Below are 19,106 nucleotides of genomic sequence, written 5' to 3' on the forward strand. Positions count from 1 at the left end.
TAAAAGTTTGTAATCTAATCTGTAATTCACACACAGTAAGCGATATTGTGTCTATGTGTATCTATCTGTCTATCTATCTATCTATCTATCTATCTATCTATCTATCTATCTATCTATCTATCTATCTATCTATTTCTCCATCTATCTATCTATCTATCTATCTATCTATCTATCTATCTATCTATCTATCTATTGATCAATATATTTATTATTTCTATTTTTTAAATATTTTCTGTCTAATATATATTTTTTGATGGTATAGTGGATGGTTTGATGGAAGCATTTAGGTTTTCATATATGAAATTAAAGATAACATTTTTGGGGGAAAATCATTTTTTCCATGTACGTTGGAAGCAAACGTTTTAAGGCTTTCCAATTTCCTACAAGTCTTATCAAGCTGAGGGGAATTCAAGCATCACATGCCTGGAGCCTAGATTTTAAGGAAAAAAGGTGGATACATTAAATGTGAACAAAAATAAATCCAGTTTGACATGAAAGAACCACTCAGACTCTTTCCCTATTTTATATTGGAAAAGCTTCTAGTTTTGCACATGTAGCCTCTGGTACTAAACATAGGTTTTCTAATATTGGTATTATTAGGCAGTATTTGTATAGTGGCAACATATTACACAGTGCTGTACATTAAATAGGGGTTGCAAATAACAGACAGATATAAACAACGAAACAGGAAAAAAGCTTACATTCTAAGAGGAGAGGGAAGTAACACACAAAAGAAGTGCTGGATATGGATTGGTAGGTGTCTTTATGGGTATCCTTTATGGGTATCCTTAATTTAGTGAATAACAGCTTTCTTCGCAATTCCTTTTTAGGCGTCAAGAAAGTTCTTCACACCCATGTGCATATCTTTAATTGTGTTATTTTAATGGGAAAAGAACAAAACAAATAATTTTTGCAATGGGTAGATACCTGTGAACTGAATAACCTACTAGATTGCAGCAGTAAGAACTTCCTGCTGACATCCCTAGCTCTGCCTCCACCTTCCAGGAAATTTGTCTTTCTTTAGTGAAAACTCTTCATAACACCCTCAGCATCAAGCTGGAAGACCTGGCAACTAGGCTGATCAGAAGATTGTTGGTGGTGAAAACACTTTGATAAATGGAGAAATTTGGGGGAAAATCTTGTCATCAAAATGTTTGGTGGGTAAGGTGGATTGTGTGAATTCATCCCAAGTGAAATAAAGCATAGTTTATCTTTAATTTAGATAGTGTATACTGGGAAAATACACATTTAAAGTCCCCACCCCTTTTTTGAGTTAGGTAAAAGCTTCTGTGCTTATTATTTTCACAATAGTTGATGGGTGGAGGACTAGGGGAATTTTAGACATATGTCCCAAGTGAAAAACATGGGTTTTTACAAAAATTTAAGTTAAGGTATAGGTGGTAAAAAGTTTTTAAAGATATCTGGGAATAATTTAAGATTATGAGTTTAATAGCATATTTAAGAACATTAGAATAAAAAATCATGATTTTAATAGAAGACAATTTATTGGTAGTTTGTTGAAGCCCCAACTAGAAATTATACTCTGCTGGCCCTTTTTTTCTAACAATGCAGATCTTATAACAAATGTATAAATCAAAGAAAATCTGGGAAGCAGTGACCATAATATGATTTCATTTAACATAAATTGTAAACAGAAAGCAAAAACGGGAGAGATAAAAACACTACATTTTAAAAGCGCAAATTTTCTATTGATGAGAATGGCTCTCTGTTACTTGGACAGGGAGACAATATTGTCCTCAAGGAACACAGAACAGAAATGGGAATGTTTCAAGTCTGTTCTACACACACTGAAAAATCTATTCCAATGGGTAATAGGTTTCAGAGGCTAAAATTAAAACCTATGAGGCTCACAGCTGATGTTAAAAAAGCCAATAAAAGGGCATTCCAAAAATATAAAAATGAAAGATCACCTTCATCATTTGAAAACTTTAAAGAATATAACAAAAAGATGTAAAAAAGAAATAAAATGAAAAAAAATTCAAAATGAAATACACAAATTATTGCAAAAGAAAGGCAAACCCAAACCCCAAAAATGTTTTAAATAAATTAATAGCAAAAAGATTAGATCTGAGCGTGTGGGCCCCTTCACCTCCCTGGCAGTATTCCCAAATGTGTGGCTTGGGGTTAATTTTCAGTACCAAAAGCGGTTACCCCGGGACATACTCGAGGTGGAATTGCAAGAGAGTTTTAAAAATTATCTGGTCCCCATGTGCCTGCGGTATACTTGAGAGATACCTTGCATCTGCTTCCCCTAGGGATGCCCGCCTGGCATCTGTGTCGCCTGGCTATGCCCGCCCGGCATCTGTGTCACCTGGCGATGCCTACCCCGCATCTGTGTTCCCGGGGTGTAAACAATGGGGACACGAGGCCAGGGGACGCAGATGCCGGCAGGGCCAGACCATGCAAGCCTGCAGCTGGGGGGCGGGACTGTGCAGCTGGAAGGCGGGACCAGGTGGGAAATTTAAAATAATAAGTATTTTTAAATGTACCGCTTTGACATTAAAAAATACTTATTATTCATACCGCCAGAGAGGTTGAAAGATGCCTCGAGGTTGGTAACTGGGGATAAAAGAAAGAAGTAATTAATCACTTTTTTAGCTCCATGTACACAAAGAAAAAAGTCCAAATTGCAAATAGCAATGTCACAGCCTTGAATGAGTCACAATGGCTCAAAATTGAAATGATCAAGCAAAAGGTGGATAAAATTAAGGTTAATAATGCACCGGGTTCTAATGGTATACACCCATGTGTCCTCAAAGAGCTGAGCTCTATTATTTTAAAGCCATAATTTATAATTTTTGGGGACTCTTTTATCTCTGCCATGGTACCAGTGGATTGGTGAAAGACCATTGTAGTACCTATCTTTAAAAAGGTAACAAATTCAGCAGCAACACTCCGGTAAGTTTAGCTCAGCAGAGAAGGGTAACTAAACTAATAAGGGTAATGGGGGAGCTCAACTATGAGGGGAGATTAGCTAAACTGAATCTATTCTCCATTGAGAAGAGGCATTTAAGGGGGGAAATGATCACCCTGTATAAATATATAAATGGTCCATATAAAGAAATCTCTTCACAATTATTTACTTAAAGGGTATTGCAAAGAACAAGGGGGCACTATTTTTGTCTGGAGAAGAAGAAATTTAATCTACTCATACGTAAGGTATTCTACACAGTAAGGTCTGTGAAAATGTGGAATAGGCTCCCTTAGGAAGTAGTTTTAGCATATTCTATAGTATTGTTTTAAGAAAAAGATGGATGTTTTTCTAGAAGCACAAAATTTAACTGGGTATTAACATTTAAAAGGAATGACACCAGTGAATGTTGATCTAGGGAACATCCGATTGCCTCCCTGGATTAGGGACAAATTTTTTTCCTTTGTTGCAGCAAACAGAACCATGCTTTAAGGGTTTTTTTTGCCTTCCTCTGGATCTGTGCATGTATGGTTTTATCTGGGATATGCTGGTTTCTTGCATACTTATTTCCCTAGTGGTTAAACTTGATGGACCTATGTCTTTTTTCAACCTGATAATTCAACTTTGTAGCAAAGTCTTAACACTCTACAATAGGTTTGGGTACTGTTGTTTAAATTTGAAAAGTTTAATTCATATCTTTACAACTACGGCTTTATACACAATTCCTTTAGTTAACATGTTGTACAGCTGCTGGAGTTTAGAGTTCCTCTAAAAGCAATTTTTGCCTCTACGGTCAGTTACCACTGAGACCAATTATCTTTTTGACTATTTGTTAAAGGTTTACTAGTGAAGATTTTTATAGTTTACATGACTAGTTAATAAAAGAAAAATGTATATAAGAATAAACATCCAAACTATTTTTGTGCTCTTACTAGCAAATTTAGTGACATTGTTTCTTTAAAATTGTAAACAATCAGGCATGGTGCCACATATTTTGGGCTTATATACTCTTTTAATGTAGACTAGATACATATGTATTCATCCCCTTTGTAACATACCCTTCACCTTTTGTTTTTTGGTAGAACAATGCTCTAACGTTAGACACAACCTTGATTTACAAAGTGTTGTCAGTGTGAAAATATAAAGATCATAATGAAAGTTTATTTACATCATGCAGATTTGTAAGTATAACTTCAGATAAAACAGATGGCAGTCTGTCTTTATGTTGCAGTGATATAACAATAGCAACATGTCAGTATCATATACTGTATTATTGTCATAAACATGGCACAATCACAAATCATAAAATCTCATCTGCTTGGATACTCTGAAATGTGGTGTGTTTGTGGTGCGACAAGATAAATATTGTGAAATAAATGAGATATTCTTTCAGGAAATACAACCTCATTATGAAGGCTGTTATTGTTCTTTATCAATTCAGAATAGGTAGGTGAACCTGCATACAGAATATCTAGCTCTTCACAGACCACCATGTTACATTAGGAATATTATTACTAATATTACTGTCTATCTAGCACACTAGGCAAACTTTTTTTGGCCACTAGGCCATTTCAGGGGTGGGCGGGAGCACACTAGGCCGGACTCTTAGCCCCGCCCAAATGGCTCCACCCACCACCAGGGAACGCCCCCTGAAGTGAAATCCCTCTTCTCCGTATGCATTGCGGAGGTGAGGGTTTTCTCTTCAGAAGGCGTTCCCTATTTACTGTGGGAGCGAAAGTATCATTGTCGGCCGTAGTAAATAGGGGAGCAACAGCAAGGAGGCAGATCAGGCCGGCAAACCCGCGGCTCCGGCATAAGGGGGTGTTAGGCCAGAACGAACTTACGGCTAGGCCATATCTTGCCTAAAGGCCGGAGTTTGCCGACCCCTGATCCAGCACAATCAGTATAAAGTATTTTCTTAAATGATATGGAATGAAGACATGCTGTAGAAAGTATTTTGTATGGTTTTATTGTAGCAAAAGGAAGCCACAATATGACAATGCAGAGAAACCTGGTATAGCAAACAATGGAACAGAACAGACACATGGGGATTAGTGGAATGATTTAGAAGGTAGAGCTTGGAAAACAAGTGTTATTAGTTAATAGTTTGGGGATAGAAGCTACTATAACCTTTAGAAGCAATTTAAAACCCATTGTACCCTTAAAAACCAATTTTTAAAAAATGACTAGGCCAACTTTGCAATATTGTTTGTAATTTAAAAAAGTAGCAGCTGAAAAAAAATCTCTGGCCGTAAAACTCTCCTACTCCCTGGCACAGTTCTCTGCAGTAATTCATGATTGATAAGAACAAGATGTCCTTAGTTTTTTAAGTGTCAGTGTCATTCAGCCTAAAAGATGAAGACATGGCATTGTTGATTCCAAAGCATTTTGCCAAAATGACTTTATACTTTAGGTGGAGGATAAGATGTCTGCTGGCTTGTATTTTAGTATTTAGGATGCATTAGGTATTAGTTTAGATTAGTGCTAGGGTTAAAGGAAATAGGGATAAATGTTAGGGTTAAAATTAACCTGTGATTTGCATATGTACGGCAACATGCTGACCCACAGCTTCATATCTTTACCTGTGCTATACATACCTATTCTTTTGTCTCTATGAAACAAGCTCCTTTTTACCAATGGAAATGAGTATGTTAGGCCTAGGTGGATACACCCGAAAATATTATGTACTGTATGTCGTTATACTTACCCAGGAAAAAAGGTGAACATAGGGAGCAGTGGAGGCTGGCATTGAAATGAATCTAGTCACTGTTTGAATTGGGCTCAGCAATAATCTAAGGAACCTAGTCCTGTGAGAAAAGAATGTGGGTAACATGCACCCCCAAACCCAGAAGTAAGATATTTTTTTTTGCTTCATCAGTTGAATGGAGTAACAGGGGAAGGGGGAGTATTGATTAGGAGTAGTGTAAATGATCAGGTAAAAAATAATGGTTTTAATCAGGTAAACTGCCAGAGTTTTAATAGAGAGTTAGGTTGAGGGTTAACTATTAGGTCTTGGTTGGATATAAAAATATATAAACTGTAAAAGTGTATGTAAACCCCAAATCTATTTTTAACTATATATGGCTGTATGTGTGGCTACTGTATGCAGTTTTAATACGGATTTAAAAAAAAATCTGTTGCAAAGCTTCTTCCAAGTCTTCATGCTGTAATATCACATTCTGTTCTACTTTCAATTATCGGTAGAATCGTGAGCCTTCTGCACACTTTTAGTTGGCCCTTGGGTGCCTATCAGATCTGTAGCTCAATGGCCAACTGAAGAAACAGGCATGACAGGCTGACAACACTGCTGCTAAATGCAAGGCAGAGGTTTAGCATTGTCAATCAGTAACAAGAAGTGCTATTACTGGTAGGATCTCTAAATGAAAAAGTTTACAAGAGAACAACAATAAGAAAAGATTAAGATAAATGTAATAGAGACTTTTCTGGTTCTTTTCAGGTCTTAAACTTTGCATCAGTTATTTGACTTGCATTGATAACTGTGTGGTTGGCTCTTGTCACAGAAAACTAACATACTGTAGGAATACCATATGGATATGTTAATGAAGGATTACTATCTATATGTTAGGAGATATGCAAAACAATACAATAAAATTTACTTTGTAGATATTCCTCACTTGTGTCATGTAGTAACACTTACTATTTTTTTTTTTTTACCTCCAAACAAGTATGGTTCTTCTCCTTTTCACTGCTGTTGGGGTGGCTCCTTAACTTCAAGTACAAATTAGTATTTAGACTAATTCCATCCACTAAAAATATCCTGAATAGAATTTAGCTTTACCAGTTGGCTGCACAAAAAAAACTTCTGTAAAAGGCTATAGATTTGTATCTTTGGAGTCTTTATGAATTAGAATAAAACATAGTAGACAGTCATATTTTCTGTTTTATTTAATTGAAGGTTCTGTGGGATGAAAGCTTACAAAATACAGGAGGCAGACACTTCTGATTATGATAAAACACAGAGATATGAAGTGTATCTGATATTGGTGCCACAAAATAAAAATAACACAATAAAAATGTTTTATAGGTGTATTGCATCTCCCTCTAACCAGGAAAGCATGCACCCTCCCACCCAAATCCCAAGGCACATTTTGATGTGTTAATTTTGTACATATTGATTTTCTGAGGGTATTTGGAGGGTGGCTGGTTGCATTAAGCTCACATTGATTTACCATATAATTAACTCCTCGTTATTTAAGCACTGGTCCCGTAATTTGACTCTTATTAATGCAGTTCCTATTGGAACACTGTTTAGCCGTTTTGCAAGTCAGTAACAAGATAGCAATATCAATTTAATTAGATCCTAGATGAGAAATGAATACAAGCATATTCCAAAAAATTGTAACTGTTTGCTGGCCACAGACACAGATATATTTGTACTAACATGGCCAATACAACAGCACGCCAATGTTCCAGAGTATACATTCCTCAAGCTTCAAGCATACAAGCTTTGAAGCTGATCTGTCACTTTAAATCACAAATCAGCACAACCTAAATGTGATAAGTAGATACAATAAAGGGTTAGGGTGAAGATAATTATTAAATGATTGGGAAGTTAGGTGATAAAGGTTAAAGTGACCCTATCAGGTCTTGAAAAAAAATTCAATGCCAGCTCCCTGTAATTAAAGAGGTAATAGGGTCCAATTTCCTACCTCCCCTCCATTCTAGCCCTGCAGCCTTCATGAGACCCTTCAGCATTTGATACTTCCATGAGTGTTGGATGTCCATGTGCTTTTGATGTGCTTTGGTTTCTTTTTCCACTCCATAATTTAATACCGCACACAGAGATGACATAGGGTTTGATTGTAAAGCTATAGTACCCATGAGGGGCACGGACATTTGACGTTTCCAAAAGTGTTAAATGCGGATTATTGTGATGGAGGATACAATACAGCACTGGAATGGAGAAAACGTAAATGACACAGACAACTGGAAAAGTGGGTATAATTGTTCTTCTGAAGCAGGGAGTGGGACCTGGCAGGATCAGATAAAGGATAAGGTCAATACAGTGATCTTTATCCATATTCTTTCTGCACTGACCTAAACTAATCCAGGCACTGAGTTCACTGATTTATATCCCACATCATATTACCTGTGCAGTACAATCCTATTAAATTCTATGGGGCTCCATCTATTCTCATCTACCTTGTTAGCAAACAACCCTTCTTTAAGATGAATACTCTGACAGCTACCAATAGTTAACAATAGTTACCTGTCTGTTTTGAACAAGATGTGAGATGGTTAGAAACTCTATTAGTATTATGAAGTAATAAAAATCGGTGTATATTACGTTACATATAATATTTATACACACATTACACTTTAAGTATTTATAAGGCATTTTCAGAACTCTTCTCAGATCCAAACATTTTCTAGTATTCAAATACCAGAACACTACAACACACATCAATAGGTAAAAGGTTATACTTGTGCTTAAATATTATACATGAAAACTAATTTATACAAATGGGAGAACAGTGTTAGTGTTTAGTGTGCTTCTATGTCATTCTTTTTTTCTGATTTATTTAGCCTTGTTTGTTTGTAGTTCTTTTTCTTCGCTACTTTTCTTACTGTTTTATTACCTTTACAATAAAGAAAACTCTTTTAGGAAAACAAAATACCCATCCCAGGAGTCTCTATTACAAGTAGCCATTCTTTAACTCACAGACTACATATACAGGTTGATAGACAGTAAAGCTGAACAGAATCACCTTTATTGTTAGTGATTGACTTGACGAGTCACTAGCTTCTTCCACTGCAGGCTTCTAAGACAGGCATTTTGTTTTGTGACAAGTTCCCCTAAAAGAGCTACCACAAATAGCTTAAAAATGAAGCTTTTCACATTTAACACTTCATTAATTAAGGTAATTAGATCATTAGAGGTAAGCAATTAGATAATATAACAACATAATCCTTGAGGCTTTGGTGCCCAAATTAATGTTAGAATGTAATATGAAAATCAGTGTGGGTGCAACCATATTGAATTATTATCTTCAATATTCTGGAGCAATGCAATGCCAAGAGCTCCGGACATGCAGCTTTTTTCCAGAGTTGGAGATCCAAACATAAGATGCCAAAACTACTGATTTCCCTCTTTTAAATACTCGCATTGTTTCATTAAGCAGCACTCTGCACAAAAAGGTAAAATATAAAAAATAATAGATATGGGTCCCTTTTACTTTGGTATCTGTTTCATTATTTTGGGAGTATAAGTTTTTAAATGACCATGCATTTTAACGACAGAGCAGTAGGTATTTCTTTTTGGGTGGGTATTTCAATGGGAAGGGAGAGATAGAAGAGTCATTGCTTTCCTTTGACTGTGTAAACTTCAGCTACTGAGCTCTGTAAATAAAAGTTTTTGAAACAAAACAAGATAGGAAACATATAGAAGATGAACCTAAAGCTTATCCTTCTAGTTCACTAGGACCTGATTGAATTATATAGTTTTATTATTTATTTTTTCTTGATCTTGAACATTCATGTAACTATAAAAAATTGAACATGAAATCATCCATATTAACAATTTTCAAAGTGGTTCAGATATAGCTAAAATGTTCTAATGTTAAAGCAAATCTACTTAGATGGTACAGTAAGCATATGAGTAAAGTTCCAGCTTTACATTGCCCTAGAGTGATACATAAAAAAGAAGCTTAACATTCTATGCAATAAAGAGGAGCAGATAAAAAGCAGAACAGATTAAGTAGAGGTGCAATTGTATTCAAAGCTAAAGGTTGGTTCTTTCGTTTCAATGTCTCAGGTCCTTGTGCTTATAAAGGCAGTTTATGATTCTCCACCAGAAAATTGTTTGGTTTGATTTATAAATAGGGCCCTTATATATATATATATATAAATATATATTTACACACACACACACATACAGTACATGTTCAGGTTCTGCACCCTGCTTTGAAGTGCTACATAATGGTTATACAAAAACGAACAAAAATGTCCTCTTGCCTTAAATGACCAATCAAATTCTTTTTTTTCATAGTCAAACCTGCAATAGATTACCAACTATGATTATTATTATTATTATCAATAATAAACAGGATTTATATAGCGCCAACATCTTACGCAGCTACCAATAGCTAGAATTTGATACTTTTCCATGAGCAAATTGTAATGTCTCATTTCAGGCCTTTTATTAAATGATATCTGTTTTCACAGCTGATCTACTATATAATTTATAAAAGGCTGGGGAAAAAATATTAACATTCACAAGTACACATTTAAGTATACAATTTTCATATTTGTTTAACTCCAATAATGAGCCAGCCATTCCCAATCATGCTATCACTATGCCCATCAAAACAAAATGATCACCAGAATTCTAGAGATCTTATCAACAAAAAAGGTCTTCGGTCTTTAAATGAAAACTGACACTCTCAGGCTACAGTGGAATCTACAGTGCCATTTATAATAGTGTAATTGTCAAAAAAAATTACACAATTAAAAAAGTAACTTGCTCAAACGTTTTCATTTATGTTTGCCAGTGTAAATGGGCTCTGGCATAACCAAACAATGCTGCACAATCCGCATAACCATTTGTGTTTTCAGAACACACAAATGAACATGGAACCTAAATGACCAGGAGGCTAAAGGGTATTGCTTGTGACAAGGTTCTTACCTTTTTCTTATGGAAGCCTTGTCAATCACAGAATAATCTGTCTCCAGCCAATCCATTTTAAATAAAATTAGACATTTACCAATACATCAGATAAAGGCAATAAGGATATAATTACATGATGGAAAGGTATGGAAGTGAGCATGATAAAAGGTTTCCATATAGTTCCCATGTGCCCTTGAGGCGAATGATAATTGTACAAACTATGATCTCTATGCATTGAATAAAAACAGGTTTATTGAATTGGACAGTACAAAGAAAATATGATACTGTGCAGAGTCATTTACCATTAGAACCAATTAGATTTCAGTTTATTGTAATCAGTTGAGTTACAATTAGTTGTGCTTCCTTTGTGAATACGCCTTTATGTGTTAATGAGAGTACAGATTTTCCTGTGGCTATACCCATGAAAAATGAATGCACCCTGTATAAGGCTGATGCTTGGTGTCATCTATGTAATGCAAAAATAACTGGAAATATCTTACTTTATGCAGGCGGTCTGGTCACCTGAGGTTGTAACGATTTGCCCAGTTACCTCCAGTAATGAGAGAAGGAAGAAGTATTTCTGTCTGCCTGTTCTGTATTAGAAGTTTCAGTCTCTGCAGCACAGTGGTAAATGGCCGCTTTCAAATGAGTTTTTGAAACAACATCAGCTTTAATTGCCTTTATTTTAATTGAATTGCCCATTGGTTATCATAGCAGCCTCGGATGTATGAAGATTATTATGTGAAACACTTTGCGGTGTCATTATTTGTAACTGGCAACACGCCCTGAATAAGATAAACACTCCACAGGCAAGGAGGAACAGAACATGTTCAACAAGGTTTCTAAAGTCAGTCCAATCACTGAAAATACACATTTTGTTTATGCTAAAGGCTTGTGTGTATATAAAAAATTAAATCCAGGGATTATTACATTTTTCATATACTTATCCACAGCACACCATTTACAGAAATTCCCAGCTCAGTAACAATCCATTATTGTCTGCAGAATCATTACTGATAGCAGAAATATTCCCTGCAAGTTTTATCTAATACTTCAATTGTATGCAGGGATATTGACTAAACAAATCAATGGATTTAGGTAAGAATGGAGCCAATTAAACAAATTTTTAGAAAAAATTGAAATAACTGAAATAACTGAATAAAATAAAAATAGACTCGTCTTGGGTTACTGGTATTTACAAAGTGTTAGACCCCAGTATTGCAGAAATGTAGCCATTTGTTGGGTTTGTTTTAGATAAGAACATAGATGGGTTGGAACCCCTCTCAAAGTTAAATTGCTGTCTATGTTCAGAGACACTGAAAAACAATCTAGTTGTTATATATATGTAACAATTTCGGGTTATAGAACTTACTAGGACTGGTTAGGCTGCCACCCCAAGAAGACATATTGGTGGAATGTTGAAGAATCAATAATAACACCTCCTAAATTGTAAGCTCCTCTGGTCAGGGTCTTCTCCTCACTGTCTGTCATTTTCAACCCCTTATTACTGTACAGTGCTGCGTAATATGTTGATGCTATGTAAATACTATTTATTATTAAAATTATCATCCAAAACAGATTACATACAAACACACCAGCACAACTCACAATTAAAACATCAATCCTAGAGACGAATAAGGACATTGGTCCTAAGCAGATCCTAAAATTAGGTAACTACAACCTCAGTTGGACAACAGGACATGACAGATTAACTCTAAAAGTATGCTGTGGCATTTAAGACCAAGACATTAGCAGAACATCCATTAAGTCACATTGTCATTGCTTTCCTGCATTTCTATAGCACATCCTGTTGCCATCTCTTCCCCATGTAAATCACACAGCCATTGACATAACCTAAAAGAAAGCATAATTCATGAAGTCAGACCACCCCCTTCAGTTGCTAAATGGTCCTGTTCTAAAGCTCTTGTTCACTTTAAGGCATTTTTAGCTGTGAACAGGAGGTCAACATTGGCACTCTACATTGTGTGCAACTGTACACACCTTGTAAAGCAAACTTTACTGTACTGTTTCTTCTGATACCTTTTTCTTGTGGCTAGCATTATGGGTTTTTGTTTTTTAGCAATTTGTGGGATTGTACCAGATGGGATAGCCTTCCACGAACCATGCACATCAATGAGATTTGTTGACCTTTCTTGGACCACTTTTGGTGGATACTAACCGTTGCTATTAAAATTTGGCTGTTGTCAAAGGTGCTCAGATCCTTACACATGTCCTTTTAACCTGCTTCCTACACATTCCCCTTAAGAACTTAGTGTTCACTTGGTGCCTGCTATATCCCACCACTTGACAGATGCTATTTAACAAGATAATCCATGTTATTTACTTTACCTGTCAGTGGTTTATATGTTTTGTCCGATTTGTGTCTATTTTAATCTTTTCCTCTAAAATGTTTTACGTGGCTTCCCATTGCCTTTTTGCATTTGGTATATACATTTTTTTAGTACACTAATACATATTTTTTCCATTCCGTAAGCTAAATGAGTTTCATGCAAAGTTTGCAAACCAAGCAGACCAGAAACTCGAAAATACATATTCTAGTATACACATGTCTTGCTATAATAGGAAAATCATTGCACATGTGTTGCCCGTGTCAGTGTAAACCCGCTAATTGCCTCTTGCATTTTGCTTTTTTTCATTGCCTGTTAGACAAAGAGGGTGGTGAAGACTGGTGTATTGCTCCTTGGTCTTCAGCACTTTACCCACACCTCATCTATTGCTCTCTGGAAATAAATCAAGTGAATTTCATCTCCCTGTAATAGCTTTATTTTATGTATTTATTTATTTTGTGAGCCCATTGTTTTAATGCGAGTGAAGGGGTGGGGGGACATTTGCTCAGCAACGGGTGGTAATACAAATTTAACTTCCTGCCACTTAAATCTCCATCCATGAAAGGCCCATTAGTATAATCGCATTTTCTGCTTGCTTTACATCAGCTGAAAGAGCAGTTCTGCCGCTCTCACTGACAGGACAACGGCAGCGGGAAGATAAAAACTACCAACTCTAGTGTGTCCAAGGTTAACTCCTTGACTGCAGGACAAATAAACTAAATTTGACAATAGAAATCATTTTAATGCAAATCTTCCCGGTTCTTCAAGTGTTGTAGTAGAAGCTTACAGTGCAATCTTGCCTTTATTAAACTTATTGATAGAAAAGAATCAACCTCATCAAGCTTATCCTTTGCAGAAGATAAAATACATTCTCCTTCTCATCAGACAGTTGGGACAATGGGTCTGATTTATAAAAGCTCTCAAAGGCTGGATACACTTTAATCAGTGAAGCTGGGTGATCCAGCAAACCTGGAACGGATATGGTCCAGGATTGAAAGCATTTGCTAAGCCTTCGGTAGCTTTATTAAATCAGGGCCAATGTCTTAGACTCGATTCACAAACCAAAGGAAAAGGTTTTCTAATTTAGCCATGTGACCTAAATTTTACAAACTTAATTGGATATTGGCTGGAAATAAGTGACACATTTTTGAAAATATTTATACATATCCTTGTATGTTAGATTTGTGGATTGAGCCAATATGTGTTATTGGGATTAGAGCATATGAAAAGATGGTGGAACGTTGAATGAGACCAGAAGGATTTGGGATGGCTCAGAAAGGAGTATTACACTGAAATCCTTTTCAGGATCATACAGTTTTAGCAAACCTTTCTTTTTACTAATAGAAATAACTGCAGAGAATATATATAGAGGATCCTAAAATATATATTCTTTTTTATGATGGTTAGTGTTACTAAACTATATTATATAACTGGTAAATGATGTTACAGCAACTGGGTATACAAATAGAGCAGATATGGTAATTACTCATTCTGTACATAGTAAACTACTACTGTGATACCATCTGTCATGCTGCCAACATAGATGTAACATGGGCAGCTAGCATGCAATAGGTCACACAGTAATCTGAGGGTAAAACAGAGCATCCTTGGAACAGAAAAATTCAATGTCTATATTGTAAAATATGAATAATTACAAAGAAGGCTATTTATAAATGTTTTAACACAATGTTCATTTACCCAGTTACTTGAAATCTATACATTTTCAATGTTGGATTCAAAAAGAAAATGTATGAATTAAAAAAATAAAATGAGTAAAAATTAATTCATACATTTTCTAATTGAATCTAATGTGAACGATTGGTACATTTTTGGTACATGTTTGTTGAGACATGGGTTTTATATTATTATACATATTAATAAATCAACCTCAAATTTTGGTTGTATTTAAAAGTGTAAATATGACAGGTCTTTGACACTGTTAAGTTGATTTTATTCTCATCTTAGTGAGCTAATTCTGGCACTTTTCAATGCAAATTCTGGGAATGATGACACTATGATAGAACACTGGTGCCTGTGATGACTTTTTAAGCCGAAAGAACCCCAAAGTGACACAACTTTGCCCAGGCACTATGCCCCCAATCTGTCTCCTTAGTATTCACCTAAAAACAAGTCTCTCCATGGCTCTCCACCATAGGGGATTGTGTTGATAAGGGTATAAATACTTAAAAGAGTGTTTGTCTTTCTTACAGTGTGTTTGATTTTCCTAATCAACCCCAGAGTTTTGCCATCTTTTCCAGGTAGAAAATTACCCCACATGTAAAAGTTCACTTTGTCATATTACCTGCTTAAACTTTAGTAAACCACCAATATAACCCTTCATATTTTTATTTTCACTTTTATCTGCTGACTAGGGTGAACCATTCTTTGTACGGTACCCTGTATTCTTATATTATTTTTGTCTGGATTGATTGACTATCACTATACCCTACTTTTGCACCATAGCTTTGTCTTAACTCTACTGAACTGAAATATATGGGAAGAGCAATGTGCAAATACTGTGCTTTTCCTCTTTTAACCCAAATTCCCTGCCCTTTACCTATTATCTCTCAAGTCCCTAAAATATTCCCATAATTACTGTCTTTACATTTTAGTGAATATCTGGAATTCTACTATTTCAACATATTACTTAAGTACATTTTGTTGCAGCCATCCTATAATACATAATTTGATCTGTTAGCAGTTTCTTATGCTGAAGAGTCCGTCTATTGAGTTTACTTACCTTTATCACCTTTTAGAACAGATGAGATACCAATTGGTAATGTGTGCAAGTCAGATACAAATCAACCCTGCTGGTTTTGAAAATGAATTTTTCAACCTATATTTTAACTTGAACATACAAAAAAACATTCATAATTGGTTTTACAGTTCATTTAATTGCTCAATGGCTTTAAAAAATACTTTAAAAGAACTGTTTGACATCCATTTATGGAAAAAATGACATTTTTTTTTAGCCAAACATGGTGCCAAAACTATGTACTTTTCAATCAATTTAAAAATTAACTATAAGATTTAAAATTGTGTGTTTTTCCAACTACACTTTAATTTTAATATACAGAAAGTTTACAAAGTTTAAAAAAATGTCCCTAGCATTTTTTTGTGAAAATACAATGTTCAGATGCTTTGAGTTTTGTAAAAATGTATACAATTTACAGGTAGAAGCCGAAAAAAATTATACTATTACCCCCAAGAATTCCAAAAAATGCCTCAAGCACATAATGTAGAGGTTGAGCAAATCCACACATCTATTAAACTAGCTTCTATTTGCTGTGTTTTACTCTTGACTTTGTTTTCTTGCATTGTTTCCTTTATGTTTTTTATTTGTGTTGTGTTTGTGGTTCTGTGTTTTTTTTATATGTAAATCTTAATACACAGATTAAATAAATAATATCTGCCCTGTTCCCTAGGGAATGGCTTTCACACCTCCATGAATTACAGTCATTAGGCAACATTATTATAATATTTAGTGAGACATATCATTAGATCCATCACTTTCTAGTGCAAGAAAACCCAGAAATACATCTATCCTATATCTTTCCTATTGTTCATTTTTATATATGTGATCACTATGGTCATGGCCAATATGCAGTGTGCGGTCAAACATGATTTAAAAAGTTCTTCACAGACCTCATGTCAATGGTAAGATTCCCATGATTTACCAATTCACATATAAAGGTACTTTTGATGTCATATCTTTAGCTAACAGTTGGCAAAACTGTACATCTTCTTGACATCAGAATTTTGTCACCTTGTAAAACCCCTTTTTTGAAAGCTGCTGCACATCTGCCTTTGTGTCATGCATCATGTCTTGCTGCAACATGGAACAGTCCATCTGAGTTGCTGAAGAACTACTTTCCCCTTTGCATTTGCACTGAATGCTTCTTTGCACAATATCACAATTACAGAATATCATAAAAAAGCACAGTGTCAAGCAGTGTTTTCTGATGAATTCTGGTCATCACCTGGTCTTTGACATATTGAAGCATGGATCCAGCAAATGTTTTCAGTAATTGGATTCTTGCCGCTTTTTCTTCCCCTTGCTGGGATCCACCTTACTTCTTTGATTTATTCACTCCATGTGGCATGATGGAAAATCCCTGTACAATACATTTTACAAAATTATTGATTATAAAAAAAGCTGCAATAAAAAACAACTTGCACAAATGCACAAAAATGATATAGACCAGACAGCTATTTTGGTGTCAAAAGGGCTTACATCAGCAGGCTACCTTTTGGCTACTCTTTCTGCAACATTCATGGGTGCTCTATCTCCCACACAAAAAATGAGCCTTGCTACATAAACATTACACTTTAGGTATATATTAAAAATTAAATTGCTCAAATTGTAAAAACCAATCAATCATAAGTATTATTGATGAATAAACATGAAATAACTTATATGTACGGAGGTATTTTCAATAACTTAATAGTTGTATACACACTATCCAGGAACATAAGCAAAGAAGTAACTGGAAGTGTACTTACATGTAGACTGGCACAAACTTACGCAGATGCACAATCCATTTTGTAGTGACAGAACCAGAAACATGTTCACAGAAACAGAAATAGTACTCTGCTGATTTAAGCAGAAATGTGCAAAATGTTACGGTACTGTACACAATCAGTCCTGTACTGCACAACCAGAAACATGTCTAAATAGAAAGATAGTAGTATACTTATACAAGCAGAAATGTATGCAGACACAAAATATGTACTGTATCAACAAAACCCTGAAATGCATGCAGAGACATAATATTATATTTATGGAAAAATAAATTTGTGTTCACACATTCTGTTCTGTATTACTTCATCCAGATATATACACTGAGAAAAAATCAAAATGTACTGATGTAACTAAAAACATAGGTAAGCCACACCAATAAGACAGTCCATTTGTGCTCAGCATTACCATAGTTAGGTTTTTACAGGATTGCAGAATTGTTATAAAATAAAAATAGGACCTACCCCGAAAGTAAGGCCTAGCATTCTAATCATGCAAGGGTGAAATAAAAGCCCTACCCCCAAAGTAAGCCCTGATGGGTCCTTCGGAGGGTGCTATCACGTGGTACACAGAGAAATACCAAGAGGAAGGAGAGAGCGGAGAGAGAGAGGAGATTTTCAAAACACTGGAGCAAGGGGTGAAGAAATGGCAGGGTTAATCAATATACGGTACTCTGGTGTGACTACAACTAATAGGAGGTTGGTGGATTCTCTTTTCAAAGGGTTGTTGATGGTATTTCATTCATTAGCAGCAATGCATATTTATTTATTGATTTTTTTTTTGCTTTTACTTTTATATTGGTTACTGTTTGTGGTCAACAAAGCTTTGGAGTTTTGTTTCTGTGTCTTCATGTTACTCTATGAGTCACATGTTAATTGTTAGCACAATTTCTTGGTATGTTGCACTTGTCTGCTTATGAAGCTGTGTTTTTTTTTTTCATTAATCATTTTTGTCCATTCTTGTTCATGACTTCTTGTGTATAACAGAAAAAAATCTGTGATTTTGACAGGTCACAGGTAGCACAGAGGTATCTTTCTATAGCATTGTAATATTGGTTACAGGTTTTGTAATAGGTTGTTGTACCGTAGTACTCCAATACTTCCATTGGCCACATGATGACACAGGTTTTTGTACATGAATAAATATAGATTTTTTTGTACATGAGAAAAATAAGACATCCCCTGAAAAAAAGCCCTAATGCGATTTTCAGAGGTAAAAAAAATATCCCTGACTTATTTTCGGGGAAACATGGTAGTAATAGTGTGTCTTTATTTGTCTGTAGTGTAATAAGGTCCAGTAATAATGCCTGGTGATATTTTGGTATCTGTAATAACAGTTCCAGGTTGTCATCTTTTTTTTTAATGCCACCTCTGTAGAAACTAATAAGGAAAAAAAAAACACTGTTAAAAACTATTATTATTGTTTAACTAGGTCAGTTTTGTAACTACAGAAGGAAGACAGAATGGCTGCAAGGCCAGGACCACAAGTGATTATCAGACCTCCAGTGTGAACCCATCAGGTTTCTTAGCTTTCTAAAGACACCAAAGAAAAAATCAATTTGATCCACGATCTCAATGCAATCAGATATAATACTAGTTTCCATGCCTTTAGGTAAGAACTAGTATTATATATGATTGCATTTTCTAGCTTTTTAGTTTACTTGATTGCATATTTGTTCAA

Source organism: Pyxicephalus adspersus, chromosome 1 (genome assembly GCF_032062135.1).
Source record: "Pyxicephalus adspersus chromosome 1, UCB_Pads_2.0, whole genome shotgun sequence".
In the NCBI taxonomy this organism is placed as follows: Eukaryota; Metazoa; Chordata; class Amphibia; order Anura; family Pyxicephalidae; genus Pyxicephalus; species Pyxicephalus adspersus.